Source organism: Canis lupus, chromosome 1 (genome assembly GCF_048164855.1).
Source record: "Canis lupus baileyi chromosome 1, mCanLup2.hap1, whole genome shotgun sequence".
In the NCBI taxonomy this organism is placed as follows: domain Eukaryota; kingdom Metazoa; phylum Chordata; class Mammalia; order Carnivora; family Canidae; genus Canis; species Canis lupus.
In genome coordinates, this window is record NC_132838.1 from 1,094,621 (window position 1) to 1,119,959 (window position 25,339).

A 25,339-nucleotide genomic window follows, 5' to 3' on the forward strand; every position below is an offset into this window, starting at 1 on the left:
TCCCGGGGACACTAACAGACACCTGCGCCCCGGGAGAGTGCGCCGAGCTCCCTAAGGGCTGCAGCCCGCACGGCGGGGCCGGGAGCAGCTCGGGGGGGGGCTCGGGCGGGGGCTCCGTGGAGGGGGCTGCACGGCCAGGAGGGCGAATCCAACAGGACAGGCCCGGGAGCACTGGATGCCGGGACACAGCCCAGGATCCGGCCTCCCCCCGGGGCAGGCAGAGGCCCGGAGGGCCCAGGACCCCAAGGACGCTCCTGCCCGGAGCTGAGCAGATCAGCGGCCCCGCCCCGGAGCCTCCAGGCCCTGCAGACGGAGAGCACCGGAGCTCCTGCGGGAGCTGAATCCAAGGCTCCAGAGCTGGCTGCCGCCACTGGTTGTTCCTCCTGCGGCCTCACGGGGTAAACAACCCCCACTGAGCCCTGCACCAGGCAGGGGGCAGAGCAGCTCCCCCAAGTGCTAACACCTGAAAATCAGCACAACAGGCCCCTCCCCCAGAAGACCCGCTAGACTGACAACTTCCAGGGGAAGCCAAGGGACTTAAAGTATACAGAAACAGTAGATACTCCCCCGTGGTTTTGGGTTTTTTGTTTTTGTTTTTTTATTTTTGCTTTTTGATTTGTTTGCTTCCCCCACCCCTTTTTTCTTTCTTTCTTTTTCTTTCTCTTTTTCTTCTCTTTTTTTCCCTTTTTTTCTTCCTTTTTTCTTTTTCTCTTTTCTTTTCTTCTTTCTCTCCTCTCTTTTTCTCCTTTTCCCAATACAACTTGTTTTTGGCCACTCTGCACTGAGCAAAATGACTAGAAGGAAAACCTCACCTCAAAAGGAAGAATCAGAAACAGTCCTCTCTCCCACAGAGTTACAAAATCTGGATTACAATTCAATGTCAGAAAGCCAATTCAGAAGCACTATTATACAGCTACTGGTGGCTCTAGAAAAAAGCATAAAGGACTCAAGAGACTTCATGACTGCAGAATTTAGAGCTAATCAGGCAGAAATTAAAAATCAATTGAATGAGATGCAATCCAAACTAGAAGTCCTAACGACGAGGGTTAACGAGGTGGAAGAACGAGTGAGTGACATAGAAGACAAGTTGATGGCAAAGAGGGAAACTGAGGTAAAAAGACACAATTAAAAGACCATGAAGACAGATTAAGGGAAATAAACGACAGCCTGAGGAAGAAGAACCTACGTTTAATTGGGGTTCCCGAGGGCGCCGAAAGGGCCAGAGGGCCAGAATATGTATTTGAACAAATCATAGCTGAAAACTTTCCTAATCTGGGAAGGGAAACAGGCATTCAGATCCAGGAAATAGAGAGATCCCCCCCCTAAAATCAATAAAAACCGTTCAACACCTCGACATTTAATAGTGAAGCTTGCAAATTCCAAAGATAAAGAGAAGATCCTTAAAGCAGCAAGAGACAAGAAATCCCTGACTTTGATGGGGAGGAGTATTAGGGTAACAGCAGACCTCTCCACAGAGACCTGGCAGGCCAGAAAGGGCTGGCAGGATATATCCAGGGTCCTAAATGAGAAGAACATGCAACCAAGAATACTTTATCCAGCAAGGCTCTCATTCAAAATGGAAGGAGAGATAAAGAGCCTCCAAGACAGGCAGCAACTGAAAGAATATATGACCTCCAAACCAGCTCTGCAAGAAATTTTAAGGGGGACTCTTAAAAGTCCCCTTTAAGAAGTTCAGTGGAACAATCCAAAAAAACAAGGACTGAATAGATATCATGATGACACTAAACTCATACCTTTCAATAGTAACTGTGAACGTGAACAGGCTTAATGACCCCATCAAAAGGCGCAGAGTTTCAGACTGATAAAAAAGCAGGACCCATCTATTTTCTGTCTACAAGAGAGTCATTTTAGACAAAAGGACACCTACAGCCTGAAAATAAAAGGTTGGAGAACCATTCACCATTCAAATGGTCCTCAAAAGAAAGCAGGGGTACCATCCTTATATCAGATAAACTAAAATTTACCCCGAAGACTGTAGTAAGAGATGAAGAGGGACACTATATCATACTTAAAGGATCTATCAAACAAGAGGACTTAACAATCCTCAATATAGGGATCCCTGGGTGGCGCAGCGGTTTAGCGCCTGCCTTTGGCCCAGGGCGTGATCCTGGAGACCCAGGATCGAATCCCACGTCAGGCTCCCGGTGCATGGAGCCTGCTTCTCCCTCTGCCTGTGTCTCTGCCTCTCTCTCTCTCTCTCTCTATCATAAATAAATAAAAAAAAAATTAAAAAAAACAAAAAAACAAAAAACAATCCTCAATATATATGCCCCGAATCCGGGAACTGCCAAATATATAAATCAATTATTAACCAAAGTGAAGAAATACTTAGATAATAATACACTTATACTTGGTGACTTCAATCTAGCTCTTTCTATACTCAATAGGTCTTCTAAGCACAACATCTCCAAAGAAACGAGAGCTTTAAATGATACACTGGACCAGACGGATTTCACAGATATCTACAGAACTTTACATCCAAACTCAACTGAATACACATTCTTCTCAAGTGCACATGGAACTTTCTCCAGAATAGACCACATACTGGGTCACAAATACTGTCTGAACCAATACCAAAAGATTGGGATCATCCCCTGCATATTCTCAGACCATAATGCCTTGAAATTAGAACTAAATCACAACAAGAAGTTTGGAAGGACCTCAAACACGTGGAGGTTAAGGACCATCCTGCTAAAAGATGAAAGGGTCAACCAGGAAATTATGGAAGAATTAAAAAGATTCATGGAAACTAATGAGAATGAAGATACAACCGTTCAAAATCTTTGGGATGCAGAAAAAGCAGTCCTAAGGGGGAAATACATCGCAATACAAGCATCCATTCAAAAATTGGAAAGAACTCAAATACAAAAGCTAACCTTACACATAAAGGAGCTAGAGAAAAAACAGAAAATAGATCCTACACCCAGCAGAAGAAGAGAGTTAATAAAGATTTGAGCAGAACTCAACGAAATCGAGACCAGAGAACTGTGGAACAGATCAACAGAACCAGGAGTTGGTTCTTTGAAAGATTTAATAAGATACCTAAACCATTAGCCAGTCTTATTAAAAAGAAGAGAGAGAAGACTCAAATTAATAAAATCATGGATGAGAAAGGAGAGATCACTACCAACACCAAGGAAATACAAACTATTTTAAAAACATATTATGAACAGCTATACACCAATAAATTAGGCAATCTAGAAGAAATGGACGCATTCCTGGAAAGCCATAAACTACCAAAACTGGAACAGGAAGAAATAGAAAACCTGAACAGGCCAATAACCAGGGAGGAAATTGAAGCAGTCATCAAAAACCTCCCAAGACACAAAAGTCCAGGGCCAGATGGCTTCCCAGGGGAATTCTATCAAACATTTAAAGAAGAAACCATACCTATTCTCCTAAAGCTGTTTGGAAAAATAGAAAGAGATGGAGTACTTCCAAATTCGTTCTATGAGGCCAGCATCACCTTAATTCCAAAACCAGACAAAGACCCCGCCAAAAAGGAGAATTACAGACCAATATCCCTGATGAACATGGATGCAGAAATTCTCAACATGATACCAGCCAATAGGATCCAACAGTACATTAAGGAGATTATTCACCATGACCAAGTAGGATTTATCCCCAGGACACAAGGCTGGTTCAACACTCATAAAACAATCAATGTGATTCATCATATCAGCAAGAGAAAAACCAAGAACCATATGATCCTCTCATTAGATGCAGAGAAAGCATTTGACAAAATACAGCATCCATTCCTGATCAAAACTCTTCAGTGTGTAGGGATAGACAGAATATTCCTCAACATCTTAAAAGCCATCTACGAAAAGCCCACAGCAAATATAATCCTCAATGGGGAAGCACTGGGAGCCTTTCCCCTAAGATCAGGAACAAGACACGGATGTCCACTCTCACCACTGCTATTCAACATAGTACTGGAAGTCCTAGCCTCAGCAATCAGACAACAAAAAGACATTAAAGGCATTCAAATTGGCAAAGAAGAAGTCAAACTCTCCCTCTTCACTGATGAAATGATACTCTACATAGAAAACCCAAAAGTCTCCACCCCAAGATTGCTAGAACTCATACAGCAATTTGGTAGTGTGGCAGGATACAAAATCAATGCCCAGAAATCAGTGGCATTCCTATACACTAACAATGAGACTGAAGAAAGAGAAATTAAAGAGTCAATCCCATTTACAATTGCACCCAAAAGCATAAGATACCTAGGAATAAACCTAACCAAAGAGGTAAAGGATCTATACCCTCAAAACTATAGAACACTTCTGAAAGAAATTGAGGAAGACAAAGAGATGGAAAATATTCCATGCTCATGGATTGGCAGAATTAATATTGTGAAAATGTCAATGTCACCCAGGGCCATTTACACGTTTAATGCAATCCCTATCAAAATACCATGGACTTTCTTCAGAGAGTTAGAACAAATTATTTTAAAATTTGTGTGGAATCAGAAAAGACCCCGAATAGCCATGGGAATTTTTAAAAAGAAAACCATATCTGGGGGCATCACAATGCCAGATTTCAGGTTGTACTACAAAGCTGTGGTCATCAAGACAGTGTGGTACTGGCACAAAAACAGACACACAGATCAATGGAACAGAATAGAGAACCCAGAAGTGGACCCTGAACTTTATGGTCAATTAATAAAGGAGGAAAGACTATCCATTGGAAGAAAGACAGTCTCTTCAATAAATGGTGCTGGGAAAATTGGACAGCCACATGCAGAAGAATGAAACTAGACCACTCTCTCACCATACACAAAGATAAACTCAAAATGGATGAAAGATCTAAATGTGCGACAAGATTCCATCAAAATCCTAGAGGAGAACACAGGCAACACCCTTTTTGAACTCGGCCACAGTAACTTCTTGCAAGATACATTCACGAAGGCCAAAGAAACAAAAGGAAAAATGAACTATTGGGAATTCATCAAGATAAGAAGCTTTTGCACAGCAAAGGATACAGTCAACAAAACTAACAGACAACCTACAGAATGGGAGAAGATATTTGCAAATGACGTATCAGATAAAGGGCTAGTTTCCAAGATCTATAAAGAACTTATTCAACTCAACAGCAAAGAAACAAACAATCCAATCATGAAATGGGCAAAAGACATGAAGAGAAATCTCACAGAGGAAGACATAGACATGGCCAACATGCGCATGAGAAAATGCTCTGCATCACTTGCCATCAGGGAAATACAAATCAAAACCACAATGAGATACCACCTCACACCAGTGAGAATGGGAAAAAGTAACAAGGCAGGAAACCACAAATGTTGGAGAGGATGCAGAGAAAAGGGAACCCTCTTACACTGTTGGTCGGAATATCAACTGGTGCAGCCGCTCTGGAAAACTGTGTGGAGGTTCTTCAAAGAGTTAAAAATATACCTGCCCTACGACCCAGCAATTGCACTGTTGGGGATTTACTCCAAAGATACAGATGCAATGAAACGCCGGGACACCTGCACCCCGATGTTTCTAGCAGCAATGTCCACAATAGCCAAACTGTGGAAGGAGCCTCGGTGTCCATCGAAAGATGAATGGATAAAGAAGATGTGGTTTATGTATACAATGGAATATTACTCAGCCATTAGAAATGACAAATACCCACCATTTGCTTCAACGTGGATGGAACTGAAGGGTATTATGCTGAGTGAAGTAAGTCAGTCGGAGAAGGACCAACAATATATTTTATTTTCATTTGGGGAATATAAATAATAGTGAAAGGGGATATAAGGGAAGGGAGAAGAAATGTGTGGGAAATATCAGAAAGGGAGACAGAACATAAAGACTCCTAACTCTGGGAAACAAACTAGGGGTGGTAGAAGGGGGTGAATGGGTGATGGGCACTGATGGGGGCACTTGACGGGATGAGCACTGGGTGTTATTCTGTATGTTGGTAAATTGAACACCAATAAAAAAAAAACTTATTAAAAAAATAAAAATAAATAAAACAGGAGAAAAAATAAAATAAAAATAAAAATAAAAAATAAAAATGTGATTTAAATTATGAAATTATGATTAGAAATAAACATTCTAAATTTTTATTTGTATATATCTTTAGCCACCATAAATCCCCCTCCTTTTTTGGCAGACAGTAGGTCTGTCTAGATTTTTTTTTAAGATTTTATTTATTTATTTATGAGACACAGAGACAGAGAGAGAGCGGCAGAGACACAGGCAGAAGGAGAAGCAGGCCTCATGCAGGGAGCCCAATGTGGGACTCAATCCCGGGATTGCAGGATCATGCCTTGGACTGTAGGCAGGCACCAAATTGCTGAGCCACCCAGGAATCCCCTATATGTCTAGATTTTGAGTGGCAATTACAACTCTTGAATTTAAATTATATATGAAAGTATACAACAAATTAGTAAATATCAGGAAAAATTTAAAACATTAGTTTAATTGCACCAAAATCCTTTTACCATGGATTCAATTTACCCTTGAAATAACCTACATTTGCTTAATTGTCAAATCAAGTCAAAAGTTTTTGAGATCTAGTACACGCTCCTTATTTGTGAAAAATTCGTGGATCTCTTACAAACTGGAGTGACATGTTTCTTTAATAATTACTGCCGTAACTTGATGACGTATTTTTAAACTGTGTAAAAGTGCAACTCCCAGGCATCTAAAAAGAAAGTCGGAAAATGAGAACTAGAAGTACAAAGTGACTTTTTCCCCCTTATGACCTTTTTGAGAGAAAAAGATACAGGGAAGAATATGGGAAAATTAAAATTTTTCTACTTCCTCATTCTTATTTTAAGTCTCAATAATCTCAAATGTTAAGGCTGTCACTACTATTTTGTGCTCAATTTGTATAAGAAAAAAAGACACTATGAAATTGAACAAAAAACTTAAAAGGAAGTATGGATAATAGAGCAAGGAGAGTTATAGAATAAAAAGAGAAAAAGAAATGATTTCTTGCACAGATATGTTGGCCAGGATTTTTCTTGCTTATTTTGGTATCTTTACCAGTCTTCTTCTTTTTCTTTTTAATTCATCATGATTTCCTTCTGAAGCCAGTATTTTTGTAATATCCAGACAAGGACACGATGGCAGCTGTTGGGTATGTGGCTTCCTCAAAGATACAAGGGACTAGAATGTGTCATTAAGGACCAGAGATCATGTGATAGGCACACTTTCCTAGTTGGTGTGTAGCCAGAGTAAATCCAGAGGAAACTGCTGCCAATCTCTGTAGAAGTATGGGGTTATACTCTGCATTTGAGAATTGAGGCTGAAGACCCTAAAGTTGGGAAAATTTGGAGTCATTTTATCTAAAAACATAGTTGATGCTGTTGTCTAATATGTAGCCAGAATGAGTCGCCTGTTCATGTTTGGTTATGTTTGTCCAATATAAGCTCAATACAGGCCCATGGTATAGCATTACTTGTGCTACCACATGAAATATTTCCTGGGAGGGGGGCAGGGCAAGATGGCGGAGGAGTAGGATTCCCCAAGTCACCTGCCCCCACCAACTTACCTAGATAATTTTCTAATCATCCTGAAAACCTACTAATTTGGCCTGAGATTTAAAGGGAGAACAGCTGGAATGCTACGGTGAGAAGAGTATGCATTTCTATCAAAGTAGGAAGACAGAAAAATAAATAAATAAAAAAAATCCAGTTGGGGAGGGGCTCCTGCGAGGAGCCAGGCTAAGGATGGGTGGTGAGAGCCTCTAGAATAGGAAAGCCCAGTCCCGGAGAAGCAGGAACTTTACCAATCTTCCCGGACAGAAAGGCACTCGCAGGGAGCTCGGGCAGGATCCCAGGAGGGGTAGTGGAGCCACCAGGTTCCCGGGGTCACTAACAGAGGAAGTGCACCCTGGGGGAGAGGGCACCACACACCGCAGGCTGAGCTCCATAAAGGGCTGGAGCGCACACCTGGCGGGGCCTCAGGAGCACCTCAGGTGGCAGCTCAGGCACGGCCTCCGGGTGGAGGGGGCTGCGTGGCCCCCAGAGCGCAATTCCAGCGGCATAGGCCCCGGAGCCCAGGGCACTGGGGAACATAGCTCAGGATCCGGTGCTCCCTACGGGACAGGCAGAGGCCGGGAGGACACAGGACAGGAAGGGCGCTCCTGCCACCGGGAGCCCCCGAGCTGTGCAAGTCAGCACTGCCATCCCCGGGAGCATCTAGGCCCCTGCAGACTGGTGTCTGTGGTAGTTACTGCGGGAGCTGACTCCAGGGCTGGAGAGCTGGCTGCCGCCACTGTTGTTATTCCTCCTTGTGTCACGCTGTGTCTGGGAGGGTCGGGGCCACAGGGAACAGGGGCCTCACAGGAAAAACAGTTCCCATGGAGCCATACACCAGGAAGGGGCAGGGCAGCTCCCCCAGGTGCACACACCTGAGAGTCAGCACAGCAGGCCCCTTCCCCAGAAGACCAGCTGGAAGGACAGGGGAAGAGCAAGTTCTTGACTGAGCAGCACTGGAAACTTCCAGGGGAAGTCGAGGAACTTACAGTATATAGAATCAGAGGATACCCCTCCTTGTTTTTTTTTTTTTTGTTTGTTTATTATTTTTGTTGTTTTCTTTTTTGTTTGTTTTTGTTTTTACTTCTTTGTTTTCCTCCTTTTTTTTTCTTTTTCATTCCTTTTTCCAGTACAACTTGTTTTTAGCCACTCTGCACTGAGGAATATGACTAGAAGAAAAACTCACCACAAAAGAAAGAATCAGAAACAGAACTCTCTCCAACAGAGTTACAGAATTTGTATTACAATTCAATGTCAGAAAACCAATTCAGAAGCAAAATTATAAAGCTACTGGTGACTCTGGAAAAAGCATAAAGGATTCAAGAGACTTCATGACTACAGAATTTAGATCTAATCAGGCCGAAATTAAAAATCAATTAAATGAAATGCAATTCAAACTGGAGGTCCTAACTAGGTTAATGAGTGTTAATGAGGTAGAAGAACAAGTGAGTGGCGTAGAAGACAAGTTGATGGCAAGGAAGGAAGCTGAGGAAAAAAGAGAAAAACAACTAAAAGATCATGAGGAAAGGTTAAGGGAAATAAATGACTGCCTTGGAAGGAAAAATTTATGTTTATTTGGGGTTCCAGAGGGTGCCGAAAGGGACAGAGAACCAGAAAGTGTATTTGAACATATCATAGCTGAGAACTTCCCTAACATGGGGAGGGAAATAGGCATTGAGATCCAGGAGATAGAGATTCCCCCCTAAAATCAATAAAACCTGTTCAACACTCAGCATTTAACAGTGAAACTTGCAAATTCTGAAGATAAAGAGAAGATCCTTAAAGCAGCAAGAGACAAGAAATCCCTAACCTTTCTGGAAGAAGTATTAGGTTAACAGCAGACCTCTCCACAGAGACCTGGCAGGCCAGAAAGGGTACTAAATGAGAAGAACATGCAGCCAAGAATACTCTATCCAGCAAGCCTCTCATTCAGAATAGAAGGAGAGATAGAGAGCTTCCAAGATAGGCAGAAACTGCAAAAATATGTGACCACCAAACCAACTCTCCAAGAAATATTAAGGGGGACTCTGGAAAAGAAAGAGGAAGCCCAAAGAAACAATCCACAAAAACAGGGAGGTATCATGATGACACTAAATATATATCTTTCAATAGTAACTCTGAACGTCAATGGGCTTAATGATCCTATCAAGAGGCAGAGTTTCAGACTGCATAAAAAAAGCAAGACCCATCTATTTCCTGTCTACAAGAGACTCATTTTAGACTTAAGGACACCTACAGCCTGAAAATAAAAGGTTGGAGAACCATTTACCATTTAAATGGTCCTCAGAAGAAAGCAGTGGTAGCCATCCTCATATCATATAAATTAAACTTTATCCCAAAGACTGTAGTAAGAGATGAAGAAGGACACTATATCATACTTAAAGCATCTATCCAACAAGAGGACCTAACAATCATGAATATTCATGCCCCTGAATATGGGAGCTGCCAAGTATATCAATCAATTAATAGCCAAAGTTAAGACATACTTAGATAACAATACACTAATACTGGGAGACATTAATATGGCACTTTCTGTAAATGACAGAACTTCTAAGCACAACATGTCCAAAGAAACAAGAGCTTTAAATGATACACTGGACCAGATGGATTTCACAGATATATACAGAACTTTACATCCAAACGCAACTGAATATACATTCTTCTCAAGTGCACATGTAATTTTCTCTAGAATACACCACATACTGGGTCACAAGTCAGGTCTCAAGTGATACCAAAGGATTGGGATTGTCCCCTGCATATTATCAGATGAAAATGCTTTGAAACTAGAACTAAATCACAAGAAGAAATTTGGAAGGACCTCAAACACGTGGAAGTTAAGGACCATCCTGCTAAAAGATGAAAGGGTCAACCAGGAAATTAGAGAAGAATTAAAAAGATTCATGGAAAAAATACAAATAAAAAGATTCACGGAAACTATGAGAATGAAGATATAACAGTTCAATATCTTTAGGATGCAGCAGAAGCAGTCCTGAGGGATGTATTTCCCTAATACATCGCATTACAAGCATCCCTCAAAAAACTGGAAAGAATTCATATACACAAGCTAACCTTGCACCTAAAGGAACTGGAGAAAGAACAGCAAATAAAACCTACACCCAGCAGAAGAGAGTTAATAAATATTTGAGCAGAACTCAATGAAAGAGACCAGAAGAATCTGGAAAAGATCAATAAAACCAGGAGTTGGTTTTTTGAAAGAATTAATAAGATAGATAAACCATTAGCCAGCCTTATTAAAAACAAAACAGAAAAGTCTCAAATTAATAAAATCACGACTGAAAAAGGAGAGACAACCACCAATATCAAGGAAATACAAACGATTTTTAAAACTTATTATGAGCAGCTATACACCAATAAATTAGGCAAACTAGAAGAAATGGATGCAATTTCTGGAAAACCACAAACTACCAAAACTGGAACAGGAAGAAATAGAAAACCTGAACAGGCTGATAACCAGGGAGGAAATTGAAGCAGTCATCACAAACCTACCAAGTCCAGGGCCAGATGGCTTCCCAGGGGAATTCTATCAAACGTTTAAAGAAGAAACACCAATGTTTATAGCAGCAATGTCCACAATAGCCAAACTGTGGAAGGAGCCTCAGTGTCCATCGAAAGATGAATGGATAAAGAAGATGTGGTTTATGTATACAATGGAAAATTACTCAGCCATTAGAAATGACAAATACCCACCATTTGCTTCAACATGGATGGAACTGGAGGGTATTATGCTGAGTGAAATAAGTCAATCGGAGAAGGACAAACGTTATATGTTCACATTCATTTGGGGAATAGAAATAATAGTGAAAGGGATTAGAAGGGAAGGGAGAAGAAATGGGTAGGAAATATCAGAAAGGGAGACAGAACATAAAGACTCCTAACTCTGGGAAATGAACTAGAGGTGGTGGAAGGGGAGGAAGGCAGGGGGTGGGGGTGAATGGGTGATGGGCACTGATGGGGGCACTTGTCGGGATGAGCTCTGGGTGTTATTCTGTATGTTGGCAAATTGACCACCAATAAAAAATAAATTTATTATTTAAAAAAAGAAGAATAAACCATACCTATTCTACTAAAGCTGTTTGGAAAGATAGAGATGGAATACTTCCAAATTTGTTCTATGAGGCCAGCATCACCTTAATTCCAAAACCAGACAAAGACTCCACCAAAAAGGAGAATTATAGACCAATATCCCTGATGAACACAGATGCAAAAATTCTCAAAAAGATACTAGCCAATAGGATCCAACAATACATTAAGGAGATTATTCACCATGACAAAATTGGATTTATCCCTGGGATGCAAGGCTGGTTCAACATTCATAAAGCAATCAATGTGATAGATCATATGAACAAGAGAAAAAACAAGAACCATATTATCCTCTCAATTGATGCAGAGAAAGCATTTGACAAAATACAGCATCCATTCCTGATCAAAACTCTTCAGAGTGTAGGAATAGAGGAAACATTCCTCAACATCTTAAAAGCCATCTATGAAAAGCCCACAGCAAATATTCTCAATGAGGAAACACTGGGAGCCTTTCCCCTAAGAACAGGAACATGACAGGTATGTCAACTCTCACCACTGCTATTCAACATAGTACTGGAAGTCCTAGCCTCAACAATCAGGCAACAAAAAGAAATAAAAGGTATTCAAAATGGCAAAGAAGAAGTCAAACTCTCCCTCTTTCCAGATGTCATGATACTGTACATAGAAAACCAAAAAGACTCCACTCCAAGATTGCTAGAACTCATACAGCAATTCAGCAGTGTGGCAGGATACAAAACCAATGCCCAGAAATCAGTGGCATTCCTATACACTAACAATGAGACTGAAGAAAGAGAAATTAAGGAGTCAATCCCATTTACAATTGCACCTAAAGGCATAAGATACCTAGGAATAAACCTAACCAAAGAGGTAAAGGATCTATACCCTAAAACTACAGAGCACTTCTGAAAGAAATTGAGGAAGACACAAAGAGATGGAAAAATACTCCATGCTCATGGACTGGAAGAATGAATATTGTGAAAATGGCAATGCTACCCAGGGCAATTTACACATTTAATGCAATCCCTATCAAAATACTATGGACTTTCTTCAGAGAGTTGGAACAAATCATCTTAAGATTTGTATTGAATCAAAAAAGATCCTGAATAGCCAGGGGAATATTGAAAAAGAAAACCAGAGCTGGGGGCATCACAATGCCGGATTTCAGGCTGCACTACAAACCTGTGATCATCAAGACAGTGTGGTACTGGCACAAAAACAGACACATAGATCAATGGAACAGAATGGAGAATCCAGAAGTGGACCCTCAACTCTATGGTCAACTAATATTTGACCAAGCAGGAAAGACTATCCACTGGAAAAAGACAGTCTCTTCAATAAATGGTGCTGGGGAAATTGGACAGCCACACACAGAAGTATGAAACTAGACCATTCTCTTACACCATACACAAAGAAAAACAAAAATGGATGAAAGTTCTAAAAGTGAGACAAGAATCCATCAAAATCCTAGAGGAGAACACAGGCAATACCTTTTTTGAAATTGACCATAGCAATTTCTTGCAAGACACATCTATGAAGGCAAGGGAAAAAGAGCAAAAATGAACTATTGGGACTTCATCAAGATAAAAAGCTTCTGCACAGCAAAAGAAACAGTCAACAAAACAAAACAAAACAAAAAACCCTACAGAACGGAAGAAGATAGTTGCATATATATCTGACATATCAGATAAAGGAGTAATATCCAAGATCTATAAAGAACTTATTAAACTCCACAGCAATTGCACTGCTGGGGATTTACCCCAAAGATACAGATGCAATGAAACGCCGGGACACCTACACCCAGATGTTTATAGCAGCAATGTCCACAATAGCCAAACTGTGGAAGGAGCCTCGGTGTCCATCGGAAGATGAATGGATAAAGAAGATGTGGTGTATGTATATAATGGAGTATTAGTCATTAGAAATGACAAATACCCACCATTTGCTTCGACGTGGATGGAACTGGACTTAGTGAAATAAGTCAATCAGAGAAGGACAAACATTATATAGTCTCATTCATTTGGAGAATATAAAAAATAGTGAAAGGGAATAAAGGGGAAAGGAGAGAAAATGAGTGAAAATATCAGAGAGGGAGACAGAACATGAGAGATTCCTAACTCTGGGAAATGAACAAGGGATGGTGGAAAGGGAGGTGGGCAGGGGGTGGGGGTGACTGGGTGATGGGCACTGAGGGGGGCACTTGATGGGATGAGCACTGGGTGGTATGCTATATGGTGGCAAATTGAACTCCAATTAAAAAAATGAAGTAGGAAGAAAAATAAATTTCTTATACCTGGTAAAATAAATAAATAAATAAATAAATAAATAAATAAATAAATAAAGTATACAATCTGAGGCTCGTGGGGCCCTCTGTTGGCAGGTGCATGACTCTTGATCTCATGGTCATGAGATGAAGCTCCAAACTGGGTGTACATAATAGTTAAATAAATAAATGTTAAGGAATTACAGTGTACAAAAATATAAAAAATAATAAAAAAAATAAAATTGGAGGTTAGAAACTAAACCACAGGCAGTGTGAAAGCGCCAGGGACAGTGCCTGTGCTCAACTCCCAGAGGTTAAGTATGCCTTGAAGACAGCTTACAACAATACTTGCTCCTACGGGAGTTACAACCTAACACCATTCACAGTAGGAATTTCCATTGCAAAAGCTGTATCGAACTTGGAGACACAGGCTTTCCAGGTGTGAAGCTTGACACTTGCCTCACAGGCAACATCTAACAAGTACCTAAAAGAGTATTAGAAAAAAAATAAATAAAATAAAGAGTATTAGAAACTAAATTCATACACAGTGTGGATCTGCGGGGGACAGCACGTGTGCTGAAGTCTCAGAAGTCAGTATGTCCTGAAGCCAGTTTTCACCTAGCCTCTGATTTGTGGGAATTAGTATACAGCTCCATTCTAAGTGAGGCTATTTCTAGGAAACTGCTCTATTGAACATGGAGATACAAGTCATCAGGACCTGCAACTTTCACTTGCCTCTCACACAAATTCTGTCAAGCATGGAACATTAGGATGTTAGAAGCAAACTCTAAGGCAGTCTGGATGTGGGACGGTCATGCCATCAACTGAACACTCAGAAAAAAGGAGGACTTGTAGCCAGCTTTCAAGTAACCTCTCTCCCTTAGATTACCAATAAGGATCTACCCTCAGTGAAATTTCAATGTAAAGCGCTGTATTGAAGTAGGAAAATAAGCTTTCCTTTTCCACACCATGCCACCTGCCTCTCACACATCTTCTGACAGGGATGTAACGTAAGGGAGTATGAAGCGAAGTATGCATGGACTGTGGAACCGTGAAAAAGGAATTTTGCTAAAATCTCAGAAATAAGTATATCATGATGCCAGCAATCAAGGAGCTTCATTCTTATTGGAGTAAGAACCTAGCCCTGTTCTAGGTGAAGAGGTTCCATGGAAACCACCCCACTTACTCGGAGACACAAGCTTTCTAATCTGGCAACTTGCTGCTTGCTGCTCATGCAGATTCTGAAAACATCTAAAATGAGGGTGTTAGAAACTCAATCCACAAGCAAAGTAGAACTGCAAGGGACAGCATGTATGCTCATCTTTGAGACATCAGTGTGTCCTGAAGCCAGGGTTCACCTAGCCTCTCATTTGTGGGAATGACCTTGTAGCTCCATTTTAAGCAATGCAATTTCTAGGAAACCACACTATTGATCATGGAGACACTAGTGTATTGGCCTGCAACATTCACTTGCCTCTCACTCAAGTTCTGACAGACAGCCAAATTTAGGATATTAGAACCTAAGTTTACAAGCTGTGTGGATACAGGAGGGTCATGAAATCAACTCAACTCTCAAAACTAAATACACCTTGTAGCCAGCTTTCAAGTAGCCTCTCTCCTTTCACAGTTACAATGTAGCTCTACTCCAAGGGAGCCATTTCGATGGAAAGTGCTCTAGCGAGTTAGAGGACAACAAGCTTTCTGTTTGGGCACCTTGCCCCTTGCCTGGGAAACGACTTCCGCCAGCAGCGCACATTAGGATGTCAGAAGCTATGTTGACAGGCAGTTTGGGTGCGGGACGGTCACACCGTCAGCCTCCCTCTCAGAGGTAAGTAGGCTTCGTGGCCAGCTTTCAAATAGCCTCTCTCCCTTAATGTTTATAGTGCAGCTGTACTCTCCGTTAGAAGGTTCGATGTAAAGCACTGAATTGAAGTAGGAAAACAAGCTTCCCTTTCCCACACCGTGCCACTTAACTCTCACACAGGTTATGACAGGCATGTAACATGAGTGCGTTTGATGCTCAGTACACATGCAGTGTGGAACCTCGAAGGTTAGTCCCTTTGATCAACACTCACGCAGAAGTATGCGCTGGTGCCAGCACTCAACGCGGTTAGTTCTACCTGGAGTTGGAGCGTATCAAGATCATTGGCGAGGAGGTTCCATGCAATGCCCTCTGCTGGACCTGGAGACACAAAGCTTCCAAGCTGGCAGCGTGCCGCTTGCCTCTCCCGCAGATTCGGACAATCATGTAAAACGAGGGTGTCAGAAACTCAATGGAGAGGCAATGTGGAACTGCCAGGGACACCAGGTGTGTTCCTGTTTCATAGGCCAGTGTGTCCTGAAGCCAGGTTTCAACTAGACTCTCGTTTGTGGGAATGACTATGTAGCTCCATTCGAAGCGAGGCCATTTCCTGGAAACTACTCTCTTGATGATGGAGACACTGGTCGTCTGGGTCTGCAACATTCACTTGCCATTCACTAAACTTCTGTCATGCAGAGAACATTAGGACACCAGAAGCTAGGGTTCCAGGCTTTGTGGATGCCGGAGCGTCATTCTGTCAACTCAACTCTCAAAACTAAAGAGACTTTGTAGCCAGCTTTCAAGTAGCCTCTCTCCTTTCACAGTTACAATGTCGCACTTCTCAAAGGGAGCCATTTCGATGGAAAGTGCTCTAGCGAGTTAGGACAACAAGCTTTCTTTTTGGGCACCTGCCCCATGCCTGGGAAACGACTTCCACCAGGCAGCGCACATTAGGATGTCAGAAGCTATGTTGACAGGCAGTTTGGGTGCGGGACGGTCATGGCGTCAGACCCACTCTCAGAAGTAAGTAGGCTTCGTGGCCAGCTTTCAAATAGCCTCTCTCCTTTAATGTTTACTGTGCAAGTCTCCCTGGAAAAGCATTTTTGCGTCAGCTTCCTTTTAGAGGAGATGATGGAATATTTGATGACAATTTTATTAAAGAAAGGAAGCAAGGGCTGGAGCTGTTTATAAATAATGTCGCTGGTCATCCTCTGGCACAGAATGAACGTTGTCTTCACATGTTTTTACAGGACGAAATTATAGATAAAAGCTATACACCATCTAAAATAAGACATGCCTGAAATTTGGTGAGAAGGGCGCCAAAAAAAAAAAAAACTTTCCATGACTATTAATGATTCATATGCACCAATGAAGAAGTTCTAACTAACTTTTAGCATGCTGCGCAGAAACTGGTATAACACGCCTTCAGTATACTAACATTCATATGCTCAGTTTCGTTTTGTTTTGTTTTGGCAGTTGACAAGAAGTTAATTTGCTTTAGTGAAAATCCCTCATCCACCCTTTCCCTTGCTGTTTTAATGTGGTACACACTATAGCCTCGCAGACTTGTTACTCCAGTATAATCTGCAGTGTCCTAACTAAAGTTACTGACTTGGTCTTATCTGCAGTTTTTGTGTCCTGTTTGTTTCTTGAATCTGATTAACTAGAATATTTCTCTTGCTCCTTTTTAATATGTGATGTCACTTGACCTAATTTATGTGTAGAAGCACTACACCATTGGTTTCCAGTACCCTATGTATAAGATACACACTTGTGTGCAGAAAGTATCTACCTTCAGGCTTGTAATACCCTTCACGTGGAAGATCAATGAGGGGAATCTTTATATTCTGTATAAAAACAGTGTATGTTCTCATTCATTTGGGGAATATAAATAATAGTGAAAGGGAATATAAGGGAAGGGAGAAGAAATGTGCGGGAAATATCAGAAAGGGAGACAGAACATAAAGACTTCTAAATCTGGGAAACGAACTAGGGGCGGTGGAAGGGGAGGAGGGCGGGGGGTGGGGGTGAGTGGGTGACGGACACTGAGGGGGACACTTGATGGGATGAGCGCTGGGTGTTATTCTGTATGTTGTAAATTGAACACCAATAAAAAATTAATTTATTAAAAAAATAAAAAATAAAAACAAATCAAATTTATATACTAAAATCATTCGTCTAAAAATTTAAGTTGTTTTCAGATAAAAATAAAAAAACATTTCTGAAATGAAAAAAAAATCCTCCGTTAGAAGGTTCGATGTAAAGCACTGAATTAAATAGGAAAACAAGCTTCCCTTTCCTAAAACATACCACTTAACACACACAGGTTATGACAGGCATGTAACATGAGTGCCTTTGATGCTCAGTACACATGCAGTTTGGAACCATGAGGGTTAGTCCCTTTGCTCAACACTCATGCAGAAGTATACGCTGGTGCCAGCACTCAACACAGATAGTTGTATGTGGAGATGGGGCGTAGCAAGATATTCGGTGTGGATGTTCCATGCAATGCCCTCTGCTGGACCTGGAGTCACAAAGCTTCCAAGCCGGCAGCTTGCCGCCTGGCTCTCCCGCAGATTCTGACAATCATGTAAAACGAGGGTGTCAGAAACTCATTCCAAGGCAATGTGGATCTGCCAGGGACACCATGTGCGTTCCTGTTTCAGACGTCAGTGTGTCCTGAAACCAGGTCTCATCTAGCCTGTCATTGTTGGGAATGACTATTTAGCTGAATTCTAAGCGAGGCCATTTCCTGGAAACCACTCTCTTGATGATGGAGACACTGGTCGTCTGGGTTTGCAACATTCACTTGCCACTCACTAAATTTCTGTCATGCAGAGAACATTAGGATACCAGAAGCTAGGGCTCCAGGCTTTGTGGATGCGGGAGCATCATTCCATCAACTCAACTCTCAAAACTAAATACACCTTGTAGCCAGCTTTCAAGTAGCCTCTCTCCTTTCACAGTTACAATGTAGCTCTACTCAAAGGGAGCCATTTCGATGGAAAGCGCTCTAGCGAGTTAGGACAACAAGCTTTCTGTTTGGGCACCTTGCCCCTTGCCTGGGAAACGACTCTCTCCAAGCAGCGCACGTTAGGATGTCAGAAGCTATGTTGACAGGCAGTTTGGGTGCGGGACGGTCACGGCGTCAGCCCCTCTCTCAGAAGTAAGTAGGCTTCGTGGTCTGCTTTCAAGTAGCCTCTCTCCTTTAAGGTTTGCAGTGCAGCTGTACTCTCCCTTAGAAGGTCAATGTAAAGGGCTGAATTGAAGTAGGAAAAGAAACTTCCCTTTCCCACACCGTGCCACTTAACTCTCACACAGGTTATGACAGGCATGTAACATGAGTGCATTTGAAGCTCAGTCACATGCAGTGTGGAACCGAGAGGGTTAGTCCTTTTGCTCAACACTCACGCAGAAGTATGTGCTTGTACCAGCCCTCTACGCGGTTAGTTCTACGTGGAGATGGGGCGTAGCAAGATCCTCGGTGAGGAGGTTCCATGCATTGGACTCTGGTGGACCTGGAGACACAAACCTTCCAAGCCGGCAGCTTGCTGCTTGCCTCTTCCGCAGATTCTGACAATCATGTAAAACGAGTGTGTCAAAAACTCATTCCCAAGCAATGTGGATACGCCAGGGACTCCATGTTTTTTCCTGTTACAGACGTCAGTGAGTCCTAAAGCCATGTTTCAACAAGCCTGTTTTTTGTGGGGATGACTATATAGCTGCATTCGGAGCGAGGCCATTTCCTGGAAACCACTCTCTTGATGATGGAGACACTTGTCGTCTGGGTCTGCAACATTCCCTTGCCTCTCACTCAACTTCTGTCTTGGAGAGAACATGAGGATACCAGAAGCTAGGTCCAGGAAGTTGGAAGCGGGAGCGTCATGCCGTCAACTCAACTCTCAAAACTAAAGAGACCTTGTAGCCAGCTTTCAAGTAGCCTCTCTGCTTTCACAGTTACGATGTAGCTCTACTCGAAGGGAGCCATTTCAATGGAAAGCGCTCTTGCAAGTTAGGACCACAAGCTTTCTGTTCCTTGCCCCTTGCCTGGGAAACGACTTCTGCCAGGCATAGCACATTAGGATGTCAGAAGCTATGTTTTCAGGCAGTTTGGGCACGGGATGGTCACGCTGTCAGCCCTACTCACAGATGTAATCGCCAGCTGTCAAGTAGCCTCTCTCCTTTAAGATTTACAGTGCAGCTCAACTCTCCCTGAGAATTTTCATGTAGAGCACTGATTCGAAGTAGGAAAACAAGCTTTCCTTTCGTTCATCATGCCACTTAACTCTCACACCCTCTATGACAGGCACGTAACTTGAGTGCGTTTGAGATAGGACAACAAGCTTTCTTTTTCAACACCTTGCCCCTTGCCTCTGAAACGACTTCAGTCAGAGTCCAGTATTTTATGTCCGAAGCTATGTTTACAGGCATTTTGGATGTGCAAGGGTCATGCCGTCATCCCAACTCAGAAGTAGTAGGGCTCATGGAGAACTTTCAAGTATCTTCTCTCCTTTAAGATGTACAGTGTAGGGGTACTCTCGGTTGGAATTTTCACTGGAAAGCTTTGCATGGACATCAGGATTCAACGTATACCTTTCTTTTTTTAATTTTTTTTTAATTTTTATTTTTTTATGATAGTCACAGAGAGAGAAAGAGAGAGAGGCAGAGACACAGGCACAAGGAGAAGCAGGCTCCATGCACCGGGAGCCCGATGTGGGATTCGATCCCGGGTCTCCAGGATCGCACCCTGGGCCAAAGGCAGGCGCCAAACCGCTGCGCCACCCAGGGATCCCAACGTATACCTTTCTAAACCTTGCCACTTCACTCTCACACAGTTTCTGAGACGCATGTAACATAAGTGCGTTTGAAGCTAAGTACACATGCAGTGTGGAACCGCCTGGTATAAGCACCTTGCTCAACACTCAGAAAGAAGTATTTCTTGGTGCCACCTCCCAGAGAGCTTCTTTTCCCTTGAAGTGAAAACCTAGCCCCATTCCATTTCAGAAGGATCCATGGCAGTGCTCAAATCTACTCGGAGACACGACCCTTCCACACGTGCAGCTTGCTGCTAGCCTCTCAGGCAGATTCTATAATATAAAATGAGGGTGTTAGAAACTCAATCCACTGGCCATGTAAGACTGCGAGGGGCAGCATGTGTTCTCATGTTTCAGAAGTCAGGGAGTACTGAGGCCAGGTTTCAAGTGACCTCTCATTAGTGGGAATTAGTATATAAATGCATTCTAAGTCAGGCTATTTCTAGGATAGTGCTCTCTTGATCATGGAGACACAGTCGTCTGGGCTGCAACGTTCACCTGCCTCTCACACAACTTCTGTCTGTCATCGATCATAAGGATGATAGAAGCTAAGTGTACAGGCAATCAGGAGGTGGGAGCGACAGGCCATAAGCTCAACTGTCAGAAGGAAGTATGCCTTGAAGTCAGATTAAAACTAGGCTTGCTCTTTTGGGAGTTACAGGCTAACTCCATTATATGCTTAGAATTTCCATCGCAAAAGCTGTATTGAACTAGTAGACACAAGCCTTCCAGGCCTGCATCTTGCCAATGCCTCTCACAAATCTTCTGACAAGCATCTAAAAAGAGGATGTGGGAAACTAAATCCCCAGGCATTGTGAAATAGTGAGGGAAAGCACCTGTGCTCATCTATCAGTAGTAAATATGCCTTGGGAGTTGGGGCAAGATGGTGGAAGAGTGGGGTCCCCAGTCACCTATCCCCACTAACTTACCTAGATCACTTTCAAATCATCCTGAAAAACCTATGAATTCGTCCTCAGATTTAAAGAGAGAACAGCTGGGATGCTACAATGAGAAGAGTTCGTGCTTCCATCAAGTACAACTTGTTTTTAGCCACTCTTCACTGAGGAAAATGACTAGAAGGAAGAAGTCACCACAAAAGAAATAATCAGAAACAGTCCTCTTTCCCACAGACTTACAGAATTTGGATTACAATTCAATGTCAGATGGCCAATTCAGAAGCACAATTATAAAGCTATTGGTGGCTCTGGAAAAAAAGCACAAAGGATTCTAGAGACTTCATGACTGCAGAATTTACATCTAATCAGGCTGAAATTAAAAAATCAATTAAATGAGATGTAATCCAAATTGTAGACACAAAAGTCCAGGGCCAGATCCTGGGGATAAATCCCACTTTGTCATGGTGAATAATCTTTTTAATGTATTGTTGGATCCTATTGGCTAGTATCTTCTTGAGAATTTTTGCATCTGTGTTCATCAGGGATATTGGTCTACAATTCTCCTTTTTGGTGGGGTCTTTGTCTGGTTTTGGAATTAAGGCGATGCTGGCCTCATCGAAGGAGTTTGGAAGTACTCCATCTCGTTCTATCTTTCCAAACAGCTTTAGTAGAATAGGTATGGTTTCTTCTTTAAACGTTTGATAGAATTCCCCTGGGAAGCCATCTGGCCCTGGACTTTTGTGTCTTGGGAGGTTTTTGATGACTGCTTCAATTTCCTCCCTGGTTATCGGCCTGTTCAGGTTGTCTATTTCTTCCTGTTCCAGATTTGGTAGTTTGTGATTTTCCAGAAGTGCGTCCATTTCTTCTAGATTACCTAATTTATTGGCGTAGAACAGCTCATAATATGTTTTCAAAATCGTTTGTATTTCCTTGGTATTGGTGGAGATCTCTCCTTTCTCATTCATGATTTTATTAATTTGAGTCTTTTCTCTCTTCTTTTTAATAAGGCTGCTAATGGTTTATCTATGTTATTAATTCTTTCAAAGAACCAACTCTTGGTTTTGTCGATCTGTTCCACAGTTCTTCTGGTCTCTATTTCATTGAGTTCTGCTCGAGTCTTTATTAATTCTCTTCTGCTGGGTGTAGTTTCTATTTGCTGTTTTTTTTTTTTCTCCAGCTCCTTTAGGTTCAAGGTTAGCTTTTGTATTTGTGTTCTTTCCAGTTTTTGGATGGACGTTTGTATTGCGATGTATTTCCCCCTCAGGACTGCTTTTGGGGTATCCCAAAGTTTTTTTTAAATTATTTATTTATTTATGATAGTCACACAGAGAGAGAGAGAGAGAGGCAGAGACACAGGCAGAGGGAGAAGCAGGCTCCATGCACCGGGAGCCCAACGTGGGATTCGATCCCGGGTCTCCAGGATCGCGCCCTGGGCCAAAGGCAGGCGCTAAACCGCTGCGCCACCCAGGGATCCCTATCCCAAAGTTTTTGAATGGTTGTATCTTCATTCTCATTAGTTTCCATGAATCTTTTTAATTCTTCTCTAATTTCCTGGTTTACCTTTTCATCCTTTAGCAGGATTGTTTAACATCCTTCCAAACTTCTTGTCATTTCGTTCTAGTTTCAAAGCATTATTGTCTGAAAATATGCAGGGGACAATCCCAATCTTTTGGTGTCACTTAAGACCTGATTTGTGACCCAATATGTGGTCTATTCTGGAGAAAGTTCCATGTGCACTTGAGAAGAATGTATATACAGTTGCACTTGGATGTAAAGTTCTGAAAATATCTGTGAAATCCATCTGGTCCAGTGTATCATTTAAAGCTCTTGTTTCTTTGGAGATGTTGTGCTTAGAAGATCTGTCGATTGCAGAAAGTGCCATGTTCATGTCTCCCAGTATAAGTGTATTATTTAAGCATGTCTTAACTTTGGTTATTAATTGATTGATATACTTGGCAGCTCCCACATTCGGGGCACAAATATTCATGATTCTTAGGTCCTCTTTTTGGATAGATCCTTTAAGTATGATATAGTGTCCCTCTTCATCTCTTCTTTCAGTCTTTGGGAGAAACTTCAATTTATCTGATATGAGGATGGCTACCCCTTTCTTTTGAGGACCATTTGAATGGTAAATGGTTCTCCAACCTTTTATTTTCAGGCTGGAGGTGTGCTTAGGTCTAAAATGAGTCTCTTGCAAACAGCAAATAGATGGGTCTTGCTTTTTTATCCAGTCTAAAACCTTGCATCTTTTGATGGGATCATTAAGCCCATTCACGTTTAGAGTTACTATTGAAAGTTGTGAATTTAGTGTCATTATGTTACCTATCAGTCCCTGTTTTTGTGGATTATTTCCTTGGATTTCCTCTTTCTTTTACTGAGTCCCCCTTACTATTTCTTGCAGAGCTGGTTTGGTGGTGCATATTCTTTCCGTTTCTGCCTATCTTGGAAGCTCTTTATCTTTCCTTATATTCGGAATGAGAGCCTTGCTGGATAAAGTATTCTTGGCTGCAGGTTCTTCTCATTTAGGACCCTGAATATATCTTGCCCGCCCTTTCTGGCCTGCCAGGTCTCTGTGGAGAGGTCTGCTGTTAACCTAATACTTGTCCCCATAAAGGTTAGGTATCTCTTGTCTCTTGTTGCTTTAAGGATGTTCTCTTTATATTTGGAATTTGCAAGTTTCACTATTAAATATAGAGGTTTTGAGTGATTTTTGTTGATTTTATGTGGGGGATCTCTCTATCTCCTGGATCTGAATGCCTGTTTCCCTTCCCAAGTTAGGGAAGTTGTCAGCTATGATTTGTTCAACTACACTTTCTCTGTCCCTTTCGGCACCCCTGGGAATTCCAATTAAATGTAGATTTTTCATTCTGAAGCTGTCATTTATTTCCCTTAACCTATCCTCATGATCTTTTCATTGTTTTCCTCTTTTTTCCTCAGATTCCTTCCTTGCCATCAACTTGTCTTCTATGTCACTCACTCGTTCTTCTACCTCATTAACCCTCATCATTAAGACCTCCAGTTTGGATTGCATGTCATTTAATTGATTTTTAATTTCTGCCTGATTAGATCTAAATTCTGCAGTCATGAAGTCTCTTGAATCCTTTATGCTGTTTTCTAGAGCCACAAGTAGCTTTATAATTGTGCTTCTGAATTGTGCTTCTGAATTGGCTTTCTGATATTGAATTGTAATCCAAATTTTGTAACTCTGTGGGAGAGAGGATTGTTTCTGATTCTTTCTTTTGTGATGAGTTTTTCCTTCTAGTCATTTTCCTCAGTGCAGAGTGGCCAAAAAGATGTTGTAATGGAAAAAGGAGAAAAGAGAGAAAAAAGGGGAAAAGGGGGGGGGGAACAGAAAACACAAAAAAGGGTGGGGGGGAGTATCTTCTGATTCTATGTACTGGAAATCCCTCGACTTCCCCTGTAATTTTCCAGTGCTCCTTGGTCAATAACTTCTTTTTCCCTTGTCCTTCTAGCTGGTCTTCTGGGGGAGGTGCCTGCTGTGCTGATTCTCAGGTGTGTGCACCTGGGGGAGCTGCTCATCCCCCTGCCAGGTGCATGGCTCAGTGGGAGCTGTTTATCCTGCGAGGCCCCTGCTGAGTCCCAGGTACAAGGTGACACCAGGAGGAACAACAATTATGGTGGCCAGCTTTCCAACTCTGGAGTCAGCTTCCACAGTAACTACCGCAGCTCCCAGTCCACAGGGGCCTGGATGCTCGGGGGGATGGGGCCGCCCATCTGCACAGCTTGGGGCTGCCAGGCGGCAGGAGCCTCCTTGCTGTCCTGTGTCCTCCCAGCCTCTGTCTGTCCTGGGGGGAGCGCCGGATGTTAGGCTTTGTCCCCCAGCACCCTGGGCTCCGGGGCCGCACACCCCCCACCTCGTGGAGCCGCCGCCAGAGCCGCCACCCGAGGGGCTCACAGGACCGCGCAGCGCCTCCACCCCCCCCCCCCAGCTGCTCCCTGAGCTTCCTGAGCTGCTCTCCAGGCCCCACCAAGCAC

The 25,339-nt window shown here is 42.3% G+C and overlaps 1 pseudogene; it reads right to left on the reverse strand.

Moving 5' to 3' along the window:
• Positions 1-16,296, reverse strand: part of LOC140608702 (ectonucleotide pyrophosphatase/phosphodiesterase family member 3-like) — a 54,925-nt pseudogene extending 38,629 nt beyond the window's left edge.
• Positions 16,297-25,339: the final 9,043 nt, after the last annotated feature.